The following is an 18686-nucleotide window of genomic DNA, read 5'->3' on the forward strand; positions in this document are numbered from 1 at the left end:
TCTCATCGAGCCACCTCACAAAAGATATGAGAAAGGAAAGATGCCATGGCTTGTTGGGGGATGGGGAAGCAACCTTCAAATAACCCAACAGCCCGTGAGTTATTTTGAGGGTTGTTGCCCCCTCAAATAAGCCATGTTGCCTGGGTTCAGACAACATAGCAAGCCGCACCAGCAAGGATAATTAAAGAAATCCATCTGGCATGTGACCATCACATGCAGCAGAGTTAAGATCATGAGAAGAGTCATGCTGAATTAGATCAAGGGTCCATCTAGTTCACACAGTGGCCAACCAGCTGTTGACCAGGAAACCGCAAGCAGAAAAAGAGTGTGCAGCACCCTCCCACCCAGGTTCCCCAGCAACTGGTGCACACAGGCTTACTGCCTCAGATACTGGAGGTAGCACATAACCATCAGGGCTAGTAGTTTATGTGCTGTGTGAAATCCTTCCTTTTATCTGTCCTGAATACCCCCACCAATCAGAGAGAGAAAAATGTCTCCCTAGTCTCATTCTCCACACCATGTATAATTTTGTACACCTCTATCATGTGTCCCCTTACTCTGCTTTTTTCCCCAAGCTAAACAATCCCAGCTGTTGTAACATTCCCTAATAGGAGAGATGCTCCAGCCCCTTGAGCATTTGAGTTGCACTTTTCTGCACTTATTACAGCTCTGTAATCTCTTTTTTTAGGTGTGATGACCAGAACTGTGCACAGTATTCTAAGTGTGGTCACACCACCGATTTGTATAAAGGCAGTATGATACGGGCCGTTTTATTCTCATTAAGCTGTCCACCACAACTCCAAGATCTCTTCCTTGGTTGGTCACAGCTAGCTCAGATCCCATCAGGTTATACTTGAACTTGGATGTTTTGCCCTAACTTCATCACTTTACACTTGCTTACATTGAACCGCATTTGCCATTTGGATGCCCGTTCTCCCAGTTTGGAGAGATCCTTTTGGAGCTCCTCACAATCCCTTTTTGTTTTAACCACCTTAAATAATTCGGTGTCATCTCCAAACTTAGCCACTTCACTGCTCACTCCTAATTCCAGGCAGGGTGGATTTGATTTAAATCACTGCTCAGAAAGACTCAAATTAATCATGTGACTTCCCCCCCCCCAAAAAAGTGCACTGTTCCTCACTATATTTTACACAACGCAGAGTTACCAAAGACTCATTCTTGTTGGTATAATCTTAATATTTACAACCAGATGAAGGTTTCATTTTTAGAATAGCAACTTTTCAGATTAGTTTTACAGTTATATCAAAAATACTGATTTAGAAACACATCATAGATAGATAATTATGCAATTATTGCGAGGTGAACTATCTCCAGTTTAATAGGTTAATCATTCATATTTGGACAACTTTTCTGCTGTACTTTATTGGAAAGAGAAAAATAATCTTACAGAAACCTCTGGAAGAGCATGACATTGTGAATAGATTAATGGAATTCATTTACCAAAAAAATTAAACAACCTCATGCTACATAATTAAAAACTAATCCTTATTTCATGATGAATAACCTTTAGACTATAATGTATCTTAAATAGAAAACTATCTTTAGATAGATTTTTCCTCAAAAAGCATTTTATTTTTTAAAAAAATCCAATTTAAATTAAAAAATAAGATTTTAATAAAAAAAAATCCTTTTAAAAAAAATCATTGATTTTTATCCAACCTGATTCCAGATCATTTATGAACAAGTTGAAAAGAATTGGTCCAAATATAGATCCCTGTGGGACCCCACTATTTACTTCCCTCCATTGGGAGAATTTATCATTTATTTCTATTCTCCGCTTTCTCTCTGCTTTCTGTTCTTTAACCAGTTATTGATACATAAGAGGACCTCTCCTCTTATTCTATGACTTCTTCATTTGCTCAGGAGTCTTTGGTGAGGGACTTTGTCAAAAGCCTTTTCGAAGCCCAAGTAAACTTATGTCCACCGGATCTCCCCTGTCTACATGTTTATTGATACTCTCAAAGAACTCTAAACGGTTAGTGAGACAGGACTTGCCTTTGGGGAAGCCGTGTTGATTCTTTTTCAGAAGGGCCTTTTCCTCCTTTATGCTTACTAATTTTGTCTTTAACAATGCTCCCAAACAATTTACCTGGAACACACATTAAGCTAACCAGCCTGCAATTTCCCAGATCATTGTGGCTTGTTCACCACACTGAGGCTCATAAAGGGGCTACAATGGAGTGTCAATTAATTTTAACTAAGATCAGGACATGAATCTTCTTTCCATAGGAACCCCCAAATGGTTAAACCATTTGAAATTGAATGACAGGGACTCTATTTGTGCCTTGGGGTATATATAACACATTTGCCTATTGTGTGGTTGCGTTTTGCTGCCCTGTGCGTTCAGAGGGGTTGGTTCAAGGCTTCATATGGACAGTGTTGGAAGTGAGGTAGCCCAGGCACCCCTGAATGTGTTTGTGAGGATCCATAACTCAGTGGCAGGACATATGTTTTGTTTGTACATATGAAGTTGCAGCCAACAGTATTCATCCACCAGCAGAATGGCAACTGCTAGTGGAAAAGATGCCTCCTCTGCACCACTTCGCCCCTTGCACAAATCTTCTCCAGGGTATTGGGGCATCCTCATAAAAAGATTTCAGGGGATGCAGGGAATGAAAGGCAAAGGAAAATCCTGCTGCATGAGCGGACGTCCATGTATGTAACTTTAGATGTAGCCCATAATGTCCCAGGTTCAATATCTGGCATCTCCTTTTAAAGGAGGGGTGGGGGATTTGTGGCCCTCCAGAACAACAACTCCCAGCATCCCTGAGCATTGGCCATGGTAGCTGGAGGGCCAAAGATTCCCCACCCCTCCTTTAAAGGGCAGCAGGCAGCTGGACTGCAAAACTCTCTGGCTGATTCTTTGAGCTGATGCCAGGCACCTTGATCTGACCCTGCATAAGGCAGTTCCTGTAAGCAACCACCATTCTAGGAGGTGACAGGTTCACGGGATCACTGGAGAGCAGGTAGTATACAGGAGCTGTTCACTTTGGCTGCAATCGTGGTCAATTTAAGCAGCGTAGCTGTGTATATAGGATCACAGTCTTTGCCTATTTCAGTGTATAATTATGGGATTCCAGTTGGAATATTCATATTTATAAATAATATATCAATTAGACTGCCAAAAATGCAAAATCCAGACCTCCTACAGCAGATTAATTTCCCTTTGATACACTTGAACTTAAGGTAGCTAAAGAGTAGAAGATAGGAAGCTGTCGTATACTGACTCAGACTATAGGTCCATCTAGCCCAGTATTGTCAACACTGACGCTGTTCAGAAGACACGCTAAGCCACAGTGGTTAAGTATTTAGAGCTAAACATTATGGCTTAGCGTGTCATGTGAACCACTTAGTGTGTCGTATGAACCATTCCTAACCATGGTGGCTACATAACCATGGTATAAACATGCTCACTAACCATTTACTGCAAAAGGGTTAGCGGCTCAACCATGGCTTAGTGTGTTGTCTGAACAGGCTCAGTGACCGGCAGCAATGGCTCTCCAAGGTTTCATGCAGGAGTTTTTCCAGCCCTACCTAGAGATGTCAGTGATCAAACCTGAAATCTTCTGCATACAAAGCAGGTGTTCTGCTTCTGAGCCACAGCCTCTCCCCCTTACAAACACACACATAAATACATCTTCAGTGTGTGCCTATGTGTAGCTTGAGGATTCTAAGATATGTTCATGAATTTCAGTATACAAAAACACGGGGAAGGGGGTTATTAGTTAGATGTCATTTTAGGTATGTTATGCATTGCATAGGGATGCGTAGATTTTGTTAAATCCATTCCGTCTGTGTTTCACAGATTGGCAAGCATCTTTTGTTCCATCATCCACTCATTGATGGAATCATTCAAAAAAGGATGTGCAAGAATTTCATTCACTTGTGCTAATGCATTTACCGCAAGTGTGAATTTGTGCAACCCCCCCACCCCCGGCCAAAAAAAACCTTTAAAGAATTGGTCCACAACTCAGCGGACTCCATACAATTTGGAAAAAGATGGGCTGATGCAGAATCTGCAGGTTGGATTCATAGAAAACTGAACTCATATGAATCTGTTGCACATTTCTCCAACATCCCTAGCTGACATATATTAGAAGAAAGTTGTAATGGCTACTGGCAGGGCACTTCACAGTACTTCACACATGCTCTCATCTACATATGCACACATTTATGAACATTTCTTAGATAGGCTTACACTCTACTAAAGATACATCCACATGGTATTCAATATTTCAAATGTGATATTTCATTGCTTATGACACTGCTTGCTTATTAACAAATGCCTGTTTTCATTCTAAACAAACACATTGCTACAGATAACAAAGTTTTCACATGCACACATGCTCCTTTCTCCATTCATGTTCCAGCTCGTTCATACTTATACTCCAACATACTTCACACTCATGCACATTATTCTCATATTCACTTGAACTTGGTCAGCTATCCAGCACCATTCACACAATTGCTTAAACACACATGCCCAGTAATCTCTGACATTCCATCTGAAGGAGACGGTGATTATGTTTGAAATTTGGCACAGTCATCAGTAGGGAAGACCCAACCAGAATACAGTCTTTACCCGGCTTAAAGACCATGTTCAAAACTTATTTGCTTGGTCTGATGCCATGTACTTTCACTATTAAGGAGAAGCAACTAGGTAAACCACCAATTCACTGTTCTACAGCTGCACCAGGACTGATCTAACTCTGAAACCAGCACCCACACGCATCACACTAGCATGCAGTTTCTGCCAAAAGACAAGCTGCCCCACTAAAATGCACTCAGCCTTTTAACAATTGTGGTTTACTGGCCTATATTGACACTGTCACTTGTGCAGCTGTTCTGGCAAAAATACACCTAGTGAACCAGGCACTCAGCAACACTTGATGCTGTCTACCAAGCCGTTTCTCCTTATGAGAAAATGCGGTTAGACAACAAGGCGAGATTTGCAATGAAATAGGCTCGGGTAACTGCCCAAGGGCCATCACCTATGGTCCATTTTTGAAAAGTAATTCTCTAACTTTCATGGCGGTTCTGAAAAGCCTATAGCGGTGCTGAATTGTTCTAGTTGTGCCTTGGTGATGACAAGCACAAAAAGCCTTGTGGGCGGAAATTCAACGGGCAAAGCTTTCCTCACAATAGACGCTCAGTGATGGGGACAGCTTCACCTGTTGAATTTTTTTTTTTCGGTTGTGCCTTGGCAGTGAAAAGCGCAAAAAGCATTGTAAGGAGGAGGCGGGGAGGTGGCACCCTTTCTATCAGATGTGGTCCTTCAGTAGTAGTAGTAGTAGTAGTAGTATTAAGAATAAGAAAAATATCTTCAAATAAGTTAGGATCCTTGAACGTTTCCCCCTCCCCTTCATATACCAAATCGATTTCCAACATTTTTTCATTGGCAATTTCCCACCCCAAACCGCGTGTCGAAGTGACTCCGTTTCCCCAACCAGCCCTGACCCCTTTCGGCCGCTCCGGGTTGGGCCGAGTCACCCACCTGGTGGACAACTGGGCGGGAAGCCCGACGCGCGTCGTCTCCGCGCAGGCTCGCGCCCTGGCGGGATGGCGACCGCTGCCTCGGCCGGGGAGGGCAGGGACGGAAGAGGACGCTGAGCGGCTGCCGCTTGCCTCGGTTCCCTGAGCGTCTCCCGGGCGAACGGCTGCCCCGCCGGTGCGCTGCAGAAGTCGGAGGAAAGAGTCGCTCGCCGCCGGTTCCCGCCACTTTAAGAAGCGACGGGCTGCGGGGGATTGGAGAGCGCCCATGAGGGGGGAGGGCGGTGGAGGCGGGACCGAGGGGCGGACGGCTCCCACCTCTCGCTCACGCCCACCACCAGCACACCGACGTCTCTCCCCACCTCAGCACGCGGCCTGGGCACACGCAGGTCAAGGACCCCAACAGGTGCACACGCAGAGCACACAGGCACCGTCAACACACCGGGGTGGGGTGGGGGAATGTGCGTATGCACCGCGTCTCTCGTGCATGGTCATCCCACCACACACATCCTCATAGCCACAATGGTGCCATCCATCAGCTGCAGATAGATCTCGGACATGGAAAGCTTTTGGCAGCCCGTGATCCCCTTTTATATAGGCAGGGTCTAGATTACAAGCATGGAAAGGTTTACACGAGCAGTGTGTGTGTGTGTGTGTGAGAGAGAGAGAGAGAGAGAGAGAGGTCATGAAACAGTTGTATTCCACCTAGGATTGCCATATTCTGAATCCACGAAACCGGGACAATGTGGGGGGGGGGGGGGGTTGGCTAGTTTTTTAAAACAACAACTGAGCAACATGTAAAGGTCTAGGGAAAGAAAGAAACTATTTAAGCTTTAGTTATCTAACACTGCAATCCTATGTGGCAGAAACAAATCCTATTAAGTAAAATGCATAGGTAAGTATGCATAGGATTGCAGCCTAAAGTACTTAAGCAGCTGCAAATGAATAATAGGCAAAGAACAGTTTAAGCAAACAAACAGAAAAAAATGACACTAAATTACATTTCTCCACTAGTTCTCAAAAGCTAGAGGTGACTTCAATATGGAGACGTACACACCACTGAGCAGGCTCAAGGCACCATTTCAGAGGTTGGGATTTCTCCGCCAGGCTGGAACAGGAATCTGGGATTCTTCACTGACTGGCCGGGACATTTTGGAAATGCTTGGAAACCGTGACATGCCCGGTTTTCCGGGACATATGGCAACCCAAATTCTACCTTATTTGCATCTTTCATCCTTTGCCTGTCTTTTCCTCAAGGAGTTGTATACAATAAACTTGGGATCAAACACACATTTTCACACTTCACCTAAATGTCTCTTTGTTAATTGGCCTACCTAATGCCAGGATGTTTCTGTTATCAGCAACAACGAATGACCACACTTAACTATGTGATTGTCACTTTCTGCATTTAATTAACTTGAATGTTGACCATTCTCCCCCACCTTCACTCCACATTATGTAAAGCCCAAACTCTCCATAATACTCCATGGATCTGATGAAGTGGACTATAATCCACACACAAAAATATGCCAGAATAAATATATGACTCTTTGTGGTGCTGCAAGATCCTTTCTTGTTCTTTCAGCAATAGTCCATGGATGCCCAGGAGCTCCATCAGATGAGCGTTTTATTGCACACTTGTCACTGGATTTTCACGGGTCCCTCTCATGAAATGCCAGCAATGTTGCAAAGAAGGGTTGCCATTTAAACTGCTGGAGTGAAGTAGGGACTCCATCTAAGAAAATGAAAGAAGGACCCAGCCTCTAATGATTTCCCTCATTCCCTGACTTCCATTATGCTCAACTGTTACAAACAGTAGTAGAACTTGAAAGCCTCCTTATCGCTTCATTCACTTGCTAGAGCAAAGAGGGTTCATCCATTCTCCTGGCTGCTCCAAATGACTCCGCTGCTCCTGCTTCGCAGAAAAGTGCTGGAGCTGCATTCCCTAGCATTAATTAATTAATTAATTAATTACATTTTTATACCACCCAATAGCCAAAGCTCTCTGGGCGGTTCACAAAAATTAGAACCATAATAAAACAACCAACAGGTTAAAAACACAAATACAAAATACAGTATAAAAAGCACAACCAGGATAAAACCATGCAGCAAAATTGATATAAGATTAAAATACAGAGTTAGAACAGTAAAATTTAAATGTAAGTTAAAATTAAGTGTTAAAGTACTGAGAGAATAAAAAGGTCTTCAGCTGGCGATGAAAAGAGTACAGTGTAGGCGCCAGTCAAACCTCTCTGAGGAGCTCATTCCACAGCCAGGGTGCCACAGCAGAGAAAGCCCTCCTCCTAGTAGCCACCTGCCTCACTTCCTTTGGCAGGGGCTCACGGAGAAGGGCCCCTGTAGATGATCTTAAGGTCTGGGCAGGTACATATGGGAGGAGGTGTTCCTTCAAATAACATTTCCACTTCCACCTCATCATTACCGAGAGATAATACAGAAAGCAGGGGGACAACACTGTCAGTGTGTCACCAACCACATCATGATGGGATTATGTCCAAGTCTCAATGCACTATGGGTGAGCATCTGGGATTGGCAAGTAAGAGAGTCTCCTCTTGCACCAGCTAGAATTATTTATTTATTTATTTAAAACATTTATATCTCGCCCTATATCATTAAGGTCTCAGAGCGGCATACAGATAAAAACATACAGTATAAAACAATAAATATACACAGTTAAAAACAAATTAAACCATGATCCAAGTTAAAACAATATATAATTTAAAAGCAGTTAAAACAATGTGCCAGTGAGTTTAACCATCAAAGGCTTTGTTTAAAAGCCATGTTTTTACTTGGCGTCAAAATGAAATCAGTGTTGGCGCAATCGGGCCTCCAAGGGGAGGGCATTCCACAGTCGGGGTGCCACAACAGAGAAAGCCATCTCCCTTGTCCCATCATAGCGTATATGTTGCATTGATGGGATGCTGAGAAGGGCTCCTCCAACAGATCTGAGGTCTCGGGCAGGCATATAAAAGGAGAGGCGCTCTCTCAAGTATCGAGGTCCCAAGCCATTTAGGGATTTAAACGTCATTACCAACATCTTGAATTCCAACCGGAAGTGTATAGGCAGCCAGTGCAGTTTCTTTAAGACCGGTGTTAAGTGGTCTCTATAAGGTGTACCCGCCAGCAGTCTAGCTGCTGCATTTTGCACTAGCTGCAACCTCCGCGTCGTCTTCAAGGGCAGCCCCATGTAGAGTGCATTGCAGTAGTCTAAACGGGAAGTTACCAGTGCATGCACTACTGTGGCTAGGTTGTCCCTGTCCAGGAAAGGCCGTAGCTGGCGGATCAGCCGAAGCTGACCCCAAGTATTCCATGCCACAGAGTCCACGTGGGCATCGATTGACAATGATGGGTCTAGGAGTACTCCCAAGCTACATACCTGCTCCTTCAGAGGGAGCGCCACCTCATCCAGAACAGGTCCCTTACCCAATTCCCGGACTCGGGAATCACCAATCCACAGAGCTTCCATCTTATCAGGATTCAGCTTCAGTTTATTGGCCCTCATCCAGCCCATTACAACCTCCAGGCACTGGTCCAGCACCTTCAGAGCCCCAGCTGACTCTGACGAGGTTGAGGATGAGGTGTGATGACATTTAAAGGGGACATAAGAGATGTGGGGGAAGATAGTTGAGTGATCAATTGAGGAGTTTGAAAATGCACGTGCCATTTCAGCCTTAGCAGATACATGCCTAGTTGATCTCCCCACCCACATTTTACACGTCTCACACCACACATATTACTCCTTCAGGGTTTCTCTCTGTGTGTCATACATGACAACAGATTCTTATTTTTTCGGTATCTCTCACCTACCCACTCACACTCTCATTGTCTCTTCATGTCACTCACACACAAAGACATCTATCACAGTCGCCGACATTAAAATCCATTCTAATGAATCTTTCACTCAGCTATCCGATACATTCCAACAGTCCCCATTCCCAGGGAGAGTAGCTGTCCTCAGGTGCTTGCCCCTGGTAAAACACTGGCCCTGTTTTGCTTTCAAGTGACATAGAATCAGAGAGTTGGAACATCCCCAATAGATGGCTGTCCAGCTTTTCCTCAAAGAGCTGTAGTGAAGGAAGAGCCCACATCTCCAAGGAAATGGTTCTATTGTCGAACAACGCTTACCGTTACGATGTTTCTCCTAATGTTCACCAAAGTCTACTCTCCTGTAACTTAAGCTCATTAGTTCTAGTTCTGCCTTCTAGGGCAGCAGAGAATGAGTCTTTATCCCCTTCAGGTACCACATTTGTGTTGGGAATATACTGCAAACCCATCTAGAAGGGAAGGCAGTTGTTGTAGTTAGTAAATTAATGCCTGAGAATTTTGGACACCTTGGGATCTCTGTAGCCTATAGTGTGGTTTCCTGCGCCCCTTCTTTCTTTTCTCTCTCTGGGCCCATTCAGGCCAGATCTACACATCGTTGCGAAGGCGCTTCCGTGCTCCTTTTTTAAAGACGTACCTAAAAGAAGCGCCTCTTTCTTTACTGTGTGTATTGTGAGCTAGGCAGCGCCGCCTGCGGAAGAATCTCTACCCCATTCAAAGATCCTGCTCTGGCCGCTTCCCCCTTGCATGTTCTTCCATTCGAATAATCCCCCCTCCCACCCGGCGGCTCTTCTGGCAAATCCCAGCGGCGGCGGCTCCTCCTGCAAAACACTTTTCTCCTTCGGTGTGTTTGTATTTGCGTTTGTGTGCGCACGGCGGACGAGTTCAGCTCCTGCCTCTCGCTCTCCCCCGCGGTGTCATCTCCCCGGGACCCTCTTCAGTGTGTGCTTGCACACGCGCACGCAAACGCAAATACAAACACACCGAGGGAGAAAAGTGTTTGGCAGGAGGAGCCGCCACCGCCGGGACGTGCCAGGAGAGCCGCCGGGTGGGAGGGGGGATTATTCGAATGGAAGAACACGCAAGGGGGAAGCGGCCAGAGCAGTGTCTTTGAATGGGGTAGAGATTCTTCCGCAGGCGGCGCTGCCTAGCTCACAATACACACAGTAAAGAAAGAGGCGCTTCTTTTAGGTACGTCTTTAAAAAAGGCGCACAGAAGCGCCTTCGCAACGACGTGTAGATCTGGCCCAAGAAGACACCTGAAACCATGGTTTTAACCACTGTGAATAAGGCTTTTTGCTTTACTCACCATGGTTAAAGCTGTGGTTTAAGGTGTCTTCTGAACACAGCCTGGCTTTCTGGCTTAACCACGATAGTTAAAGCCATGGTTTAAGGTGTCTTCTGAACGGGGCCTTTGTGATGGCCGTCCAGCACCATGCTTGCTCTCTCTCACTCCTGCCTGTGTAGTGGAACACAAAATGCCCCAAAGAACCTCCTTTTTGAAGTTCTATGCTATACCTGCATTGATATGCAAGAATTAATGAATAATACTGTTTTCTTTCCTTCACTAAATAAAGGTGTGGTCTCTGTTTTAGGTTTGTGTGCATGTGGGACTGGTAAATGCTCATTCTGTTTTGCCTTTTTGTTTTGTTTTTTCTCTGCTAGCTGCCTTTCCAATAGGAAGAGCAATAGCAAATAATCCCAGCTATTTGAAGAGTGCTATTATGTCACTACTCAGTTTTCTCTTTTCCAAATATTCCTAATTCCTTCAACCTTTCCTCATATTTGGGAATGCCTTTTAAAAAATGTTAGCCATGCACACATGTGCACTAAAGGACTTTCTGTCTCAGCATTCTCCCCTGTGTCTGAGGTAGGAGGACCCCCCACATGACTCCATTCTGTGTGCATAGATGTTTATGTATTTGAATACAGATACATGGATGCAAAATGTTCTAGCTTCACTTTCATCTTCCTACCAAGAAGTACCTGTCCAAGTAGTAAAGGTCTTTGTAGTAAAGGTCTTTGAATGTGTTTGAGCTGTAATACATACTAGCAGTTTCACTGGGAGTTTAAACATTATATGAAACACTTAAAACATTTTAAAAACTTAAAATGTTTTATTTTTTTTATGCCTCTGGGTTTTAACTTTTATTTGTAAACCACCCAGAGAACATTTTGTTGGTGGTCAGTAAAGATATCTAAGGAATAAAGTATAAATATTTTAATTTAGAGAAAGAGAGAGAGCTGTTATGGTCTATTTACTAACCCAGCCTGCTTCAGTCAGTTGGGGCATTGGAGTTTGAGGCTGCAATCCTATGGGAGCAAGCTCCATTTAAAACAGTGCCCCTTACTTCAGAGTAAAATAGCATTGTATGGTAAAATAGGATTGTTATTATTATTATTATTATTATTATTATTTATTACATTTAATAGACGAAGCTCTCTGGGTGGTTTACAAAGATTAATACAGCATATGACAGGTGTGGAGGCTCTACAGTATGTAAATGGGGAGGAAGGTGCTAACATGAGAGCAGGGATGTTATAAGTATGTAAGGGAGCATCTATTTTCTTCTGTCAAATGTTGGAGGGTATGTGTCATCAACTCACTCATTCTTACATACATACAGATGTTAAATAGGATTAGAGGTAGGATGGAGTCCCATGGAGCTCCATTGAACATCTCTCAAGAAGCTTATCAACACCATCCTCTCCAAACACACACACCCACAGTACCCTCTGGAACCAATGGGCTAGAAAGGACTGGTTCCACTTTGAGGTTGTATTAGATGATCCAACGATATTTGATGGTCAGTGATGGTGAAAGCTGCTGAGAAGCCCAGAAAAACAAACAGAGCTATATTGTCAGTTTCCAACTCTGATGTTCCTCTTGGGTTAACCAAAATGATACTCAAATTAGGACTGAATCCCAGATGGCATCCAGAAAACAAGTTTCATCCAGGAATTCATGGAGCTAAGAAGCCACCATCCCCAGTGATTTTAGAAATGGACTTCTAAACTAGCCCAAAAATTAAAATTAAAATCACAAGCTAATCAAGACGCAGTGAAGCCTTCTGTAAAAGGAATCTAATCATTTCCTCTATTAGGGAAGATAGAAAAAGAATCACCACATTGGGGAATCATTCACCTATTGTTATGCATTTGTGCTTTTAACCTGTTGGTTGTTTTATTATGGTTTTAATTTTTGTGAACCGCCCAGAGAGCTTCAGCTATTGGGCGGTATAAAAATGTAATAAATAAATAAATAAATAAATAAATAAGAAATGGAACCCAAAATGTGGTTATTAACAATTTACCATGCAGTTTTCAGGAGTGGATAAATTAATTCTGTCACTACACAAAAGCCCTTCCTCAAGCTATTTTGCAATGTGGACATCAAGGGGGAAAGTCATCATGGGTGATTCTTCTAATTCAAAAATGATTGTGGAAAAAATAAAATAAAAACAGCATTGCCAAACTGATGCAGAAATAGGATGGAATGAATTTAGGCTTGAAAAGATGTGAATGTGAAACAACAAACGAAAAGAGAAACAGACAGATTCATAGAATCATAGAATAGTAGAGTTGGAAGGGGCCTATAAGGCCATCGAGTCCAACCCCACCCACCCACACCGCTCTTTGCAGGAATCCACCCTAAAGCATCCCTAAAGCTGAGATTTGTCCATCTCTACTCAGAAGTAAGTCCCACTGAGACTTATTCCCAGGATTACACCCTAAAGGATCATCAGTCTACTCCATGTCATTTCCCTGTTTATTGTTTTGGTAAAAGAAGCAACATTTCCCAAATTAATTTTAGATAACATACCAAAATCCAGCATCTATATCAGGGGCACAAAAAATGTTGGTCCAGAGGGACTGCATCTGCTCTTGAAAGGGAGGGAAGGGATACACATGTGCTTGTGCATATACACACACAAACACACACTCTGCATGCACATACATACATACGTTACACACACATATACATGGAGACATACATTCTTCCTTCCTAGTGTGGGTTTTCCAGGAAATTTTGAATTGGAATTTTCCCCCCTATAGAAATTAGACTAATTAGCATGGAAACATTTTAGTTTGCATTGGAATATTTCCAGTTTGCATCAGGAAATCTCTAAAGAGTGATGTATTTGGCTGTCATGCTAAAGCATAAGTAAAATAAACAAGAAAGCTTTTTAAAAAGTCCCCCGTGTTGAGTGGTGGGTTTTTTTGTCCCAGTACATCAGAAATATTTCACCTAAAACATTTGAGGATAAAAATTAAAACATGCTTGTTGTGATTTAAATGTTATGTTATGTAGACATTTTTGTAAACCGCCCAAAGAGCTTCGGCTATGGGGCGGTATATAAATTTAATAAATAAATAAAATAAAATAAATAGACATGTTTATTGGAATACTTGTAAAGATTTAAAGACAATAGCATGTGCTTCCTTGATGTGTAAATGTAAGAAAAAAACAAAGGTAATGAAAATTATTGACACACTGTCTCAGCCTTCCCCAACCTGGTGCCCTACAGATATGGTGAATTACATTACCCAGCTTCTTTCAGTCACATGGCTGGTTGTGGGTGCTTGGAACTGTAGCCCAACATGTCTGGACGGTACCAGGCTGAGGAATGCTGAACTAATTAGTTTTAGCAACCCAAAGTTGGGTGTGATATGCTCACAACTCACCTATTTCAACAAGGCTTCGTCAAAGACTCTCACCGAAGACTCCTGAGAAAATTTAGTAATCATGGAATAAGATCCTCATATGGATCAGTAACTGGTTAAAGAAAGTAGAGAGTAGGAATAAATAGTAAATTCTCCCAATGTATGTGTGTAAACAGCGGTTTCCTAAAGGGATCTGTATTGGGACCAATACTTTTCAGTGTGTTCATCAACATTCTGGAATTAGGATTGAGCAATGAGGTGGCCAGGTTTACAGATGACAACAAATTATTTAGGGTGGTTAAAACAAAAAGGGATTGTGAAGAGCCCCCTAAAGGATCTTTTCAAACTGGGGGAGAATGGGCATCAAAATGGCAAATGTGGTTCAATGAAAGCAAGTATAAAGTGATACATGTTAGAGAGGGGGGACCCAACTTCACGTATATGCTGATGAAATCTGAGCTAGTGTGACTGACCAAGACTGAAAGTCTTGGGGTTGTGTTGGACAGCTGAATGAAAATGTTGACCTAGGGGGGACCTACACTACTGCTTTAAAGCGCTTTATAACAGTTTTGACAACTGTTGGGGCCCAGGACACACTGCATATACAGGTTTCAAAATGTTTTCAAAGCGCTTTAAAAGCAGTAGTGTAGATTCCCCCCCACCCCCAGTGTGCAGCTGCTTTGAAAAAGGAAAAGTCCTTGTTAGGTATAATTAGGAAATAGAACTGTCAATAGCATACTCCTCTCATACAAATCTATAGTGCAACCACACTTGGAATACTGTGTACATTTCTGGTTGCCACACCTAAAACAGGATATTGTAGAGTTGGAAAAAGTGCAGGAAAGGGCAACTAAAAAGATCTCTGAACAACTCAGATAGCTTTAGCTAATGGACAGTATAGAAATGTAATAAATAATAGAAATGTAATAGCAACTCCCCTATCAGGAAGAGTTACAACATCTGAGACTGTTCAGTTTAGGAAAAAAAAGATGAGTAAGGGGGTACATGATAAGAGGACGTTCTGGTCACCACACTTAAAAGAAGATATTGTAGAACTGGAGAAATAGCAAGAAAAGGGGAACTACAATGTTCAAGGGGCTGGAGCAACTCCCCCAGAAGGGAAGGTTACAAGACCTGGGATTGTTTCATTGGAAAAAGGAGGTCTAAGGGGAGACATGATAGAGGTGTACAAAATCATGCACAGTATGGAGGAAGTGGATAGAGAGAGATTTTCCTTTTTCTCTCATAATACTAGAATCTGGGGTCATCCCACAAAGCTTACTTGTTGGAGATGCAGGAGAGATAAAAGGAAGCACTTCTTCACACAGTGCATAGTTAAACTATGAAATTCACTACCACAAGATGTAGTGATGGCCCCACTTGGGATGGCTTTAAAGGGGGATTGGACAAATTTATGGAGAATAAGACTATCAATGGCTTCTCATCCTGATGCCTCTTTGCTACCTCTAGTGTCAAATGCAGCATGCATGTACACCAGTTGATGGGGAACATGGCTGGGAGGGTGCTGTTGCACTCATGCCTTGCTTGTGGGTTTCCCATGGGCAGCAAGTTGACTACTGTGTGATCAGAATGCTAGACTAGATGGACCTTGGTCTGAACCAGCAGGGCTTTTCTTATGGGTGTTTGTTTGTTTTTTATGATGGATAGATTTAAACTTCCCATCATTCTCTGCTGAGGTTTAGGCAAAAGCTTCTACCACCTAGTTACCGCCAACAAGACTGGTGTTTCTTTCTATCTAGTAGCAGTGGGGAAACAGGGATCTTGGAGGTAGTGTTGCTGGCAACTTGGAGAGGCAACTGTCTCACCGATCCCCATCAAATAACTGTACTGGCTGGAAGAGTTTTCTTTTGGAACAGTAGGTAGGGTCCTCACAGGCCACATGGGGAGTGTCCAAGGACTGCTTGCAGCCCATGAGCAACACTTTGTGCTCTCCAATATAGATGAACGGGCGCTCTTAGTTCTAGAGTGTTTCTGCGGTTATGATTCCTCTGGCACTGATCTCTGTCCGCTCTACCACATAGTTGCCAAATGCTGAAGTATTTGAATAACACCCATCAGATCGTTTTCCCAGTTATACAATGAGATTGAAAGCTATGCAGCATTCCAAACATAAATTTCAGTTTCTTTTCATCTTACCCATGTGCTTTGAACTTCTCCAATCCTAATGTAGCTCTTTTTTCCAGAACGACATAAATAAGAAACAGGATGTGTTGTGTTGGATTTATTTAATGCCATCCATATCACCACCATCACCTTTAAACCTCCTATTCCTCTGTTTACTTGTGTGTGGAGTGGGGGAGGTTTGCCACTTCACACATCTGCTCCACCACTTTGTTATCATTTCTATTACAACGGGCACTTCAGCCTACAGTATCACTTGAACACACATGTGGCAGCGACGCGGACAACATGAGTCATGAACAAATCCAGCTCTCAGCCCCAAGCAGAGGGGAGCATCTGTGATAGCAGGGACGATAATTAAACGAGTCTTGGGAAGAGACGGCCTAATTAATAAAAGCATTGCCCCACCTAATTGCAAAAGCATAACAGCTCCGCAGCATCTCTCCCCCTGAAAATACACTGTGGGGGGAAACAGCCACCTTGGGTGTTGTTGCTGCCAGTCCAATGGCAGCGGCTGAATGTGACATTCACTTTTCATGGCACAGGAAGCGTACTGTGACGGCTGGCACTGCAAGACACAACCTGATCTCATGATGTTCATTGGGTAGGCTGATTCAGACCCACTTCATCTAGAAGCACCAGAGGAGGAAAATAGATCTTTTGACTTAACTTCTGACAAGGTCTCAACCCCTAAAACACACAGCAGGCCAATCCTTTTAATGAAGGAATAGGCTTATAATTCTTGGTGTGAACGTGAGGGACAGCTACCTGCTGTTATCAATTACAAAGACTTCAAAGATATCCAAAAATCATCCCATGCTCTTCTATAGTTTGTTAATCTAGAATGAGACCATTGGATACAAGCCTATGTTTCTAAAGTTGAGGTTCCTATGAATCCACCATTGGTCATATGATGCAGAAGAGCTTGAAACATAGTAAGTTTCCTAACAACCCCATATTTAAATACAAACACAGGAGTGGATCCGCCTGAAAACGCTGAGCCTGTGCTATCAAATCTATGCTAATAAGGCAGTAGTTGAAGATGAGAGCCATAGCTAGGTGGGGCAAAAGGGAGCGTCCCTGTGGGTCCACATGACACATAGACGATCCTGGGATCAGGGAGGGATGATCCATCCCTTGCCCCGGGATCTCACCCTACCCTTTAGGCCCATTTTTCCCATGGTCTTGGGCTGAGGCCGAGTCCGCGAAACATGTGGCCAGGCACCACGGTTTGTCCCGGCTCCATGCGATTCCTCATGACCCACTCCTCAGGAGTGCTGCGCCCATTGGTGGTGGGGTGGGGTGAGCAGGGAAAGTAATTATTTTTTACAAAATCACTCACCTTTTGCGCACGAGCGTTCATGCACTGCTGGCCCTTTAACCAAAAAAAAAAAAAAATGGCAGTTGTGATGCCTCTCCGTCTGAAGGTAATATGTATGTAACCACCAGATACTCCGGCAGATGACTATGGTCCAAGTTTGAATATATTGTTACCAGAATTCATACTGACTCATTAAAGGATTATTATCCTTTTAGTCTGCCTTATACAATTGTTTTCACGTTGTTGAATAATTAAGGGCCATGTCACAAGGGAGCATGAAACTCCTGTAGGGTAGTTTATGCATTATGAAAATGCACTCAATGGGGAGCTGATATTGATTTCTAGTGAAAATGGAGTCAAAATCTTTTGTCCCATCCATCCCCTTGCAAGGATACTCAGAAGATATTGTTCCCACTGGCAGGCAGATTAGACCCTCACTGCTACCAGTAGGGGGAGCCAGTTGCAAACCTCACCCCATGCAACAGTTATGAATTATGGACCTTGATGAAGTTGTTTTTTCCATGGTGGCAGGAATCCTTGATGTGCTGGTTAGAGGGGAGTTGAAAGGGTTTCCCCGTCAAGTGGAACTAAAGGGATGCGCTTGTGCACTGGCATCCCAGTCTAGAGAAAATCCAGACACTGGTTCTAGGCATGCTATGCATATGTGTGTGTGTGTGAGGGATGGGGAGAACAGGTGAAGAGGGAAATGAGTTTATTATTATTTAAAGGACACAGCAGAGGCAAGACACAGAGGTGGGAGCTATTCCTATATCTGCAACAACAGCAAACCAGTGTGGTGTGGAACCTGGAGCAGGAGCACAGAACTCAGATCACTGCGAGGACCACTTTTACATTTATTTATTTATTTTTATTAACTCAAACATTAACTACAGCAGCTGTGGGGAAAATGTATGTTAGCTATAAACCTTGGTGGTCTCAAATGATCTGGGAGGGCCCCACATTTGACCCCTGTCCCTTATGTTGGGCAAGAGCGCCACCAGATATTACTGGATCACAACTCCCACAATCCCTAACCATTGGTTGTGCTGTCTGGGGATGATGGGACTTGGAGTTGTGCAACATCCAGAGAGCCATAGGCTTCCCCCACCCTGGCCTAGAGTGTTGGGTTTGGAGATGAGGAAAGCCCCCATTCAAATCTCCACACAGGTGTGGAGCTCCCTGGCTGGGTTTGGGCAAGTCATTCTCT

This window comes from Elgaria multicarinata, chromosome 3 (genome assembly GCF_023053635.1).
Source record: "Elgaria multicarinata webbii isolate HBS135686 ecotype San Diego chromosome 3, rElgMul1.1.pri, whole genome shotgun sequence".
Classification (NCBI taxonomy): domain Eukaryota; kingdom Metazoa; phylum Chordata; class Lepidosauria; order Squamata; family Anguidae; genus Elgaria; species Elgaria multicarinata.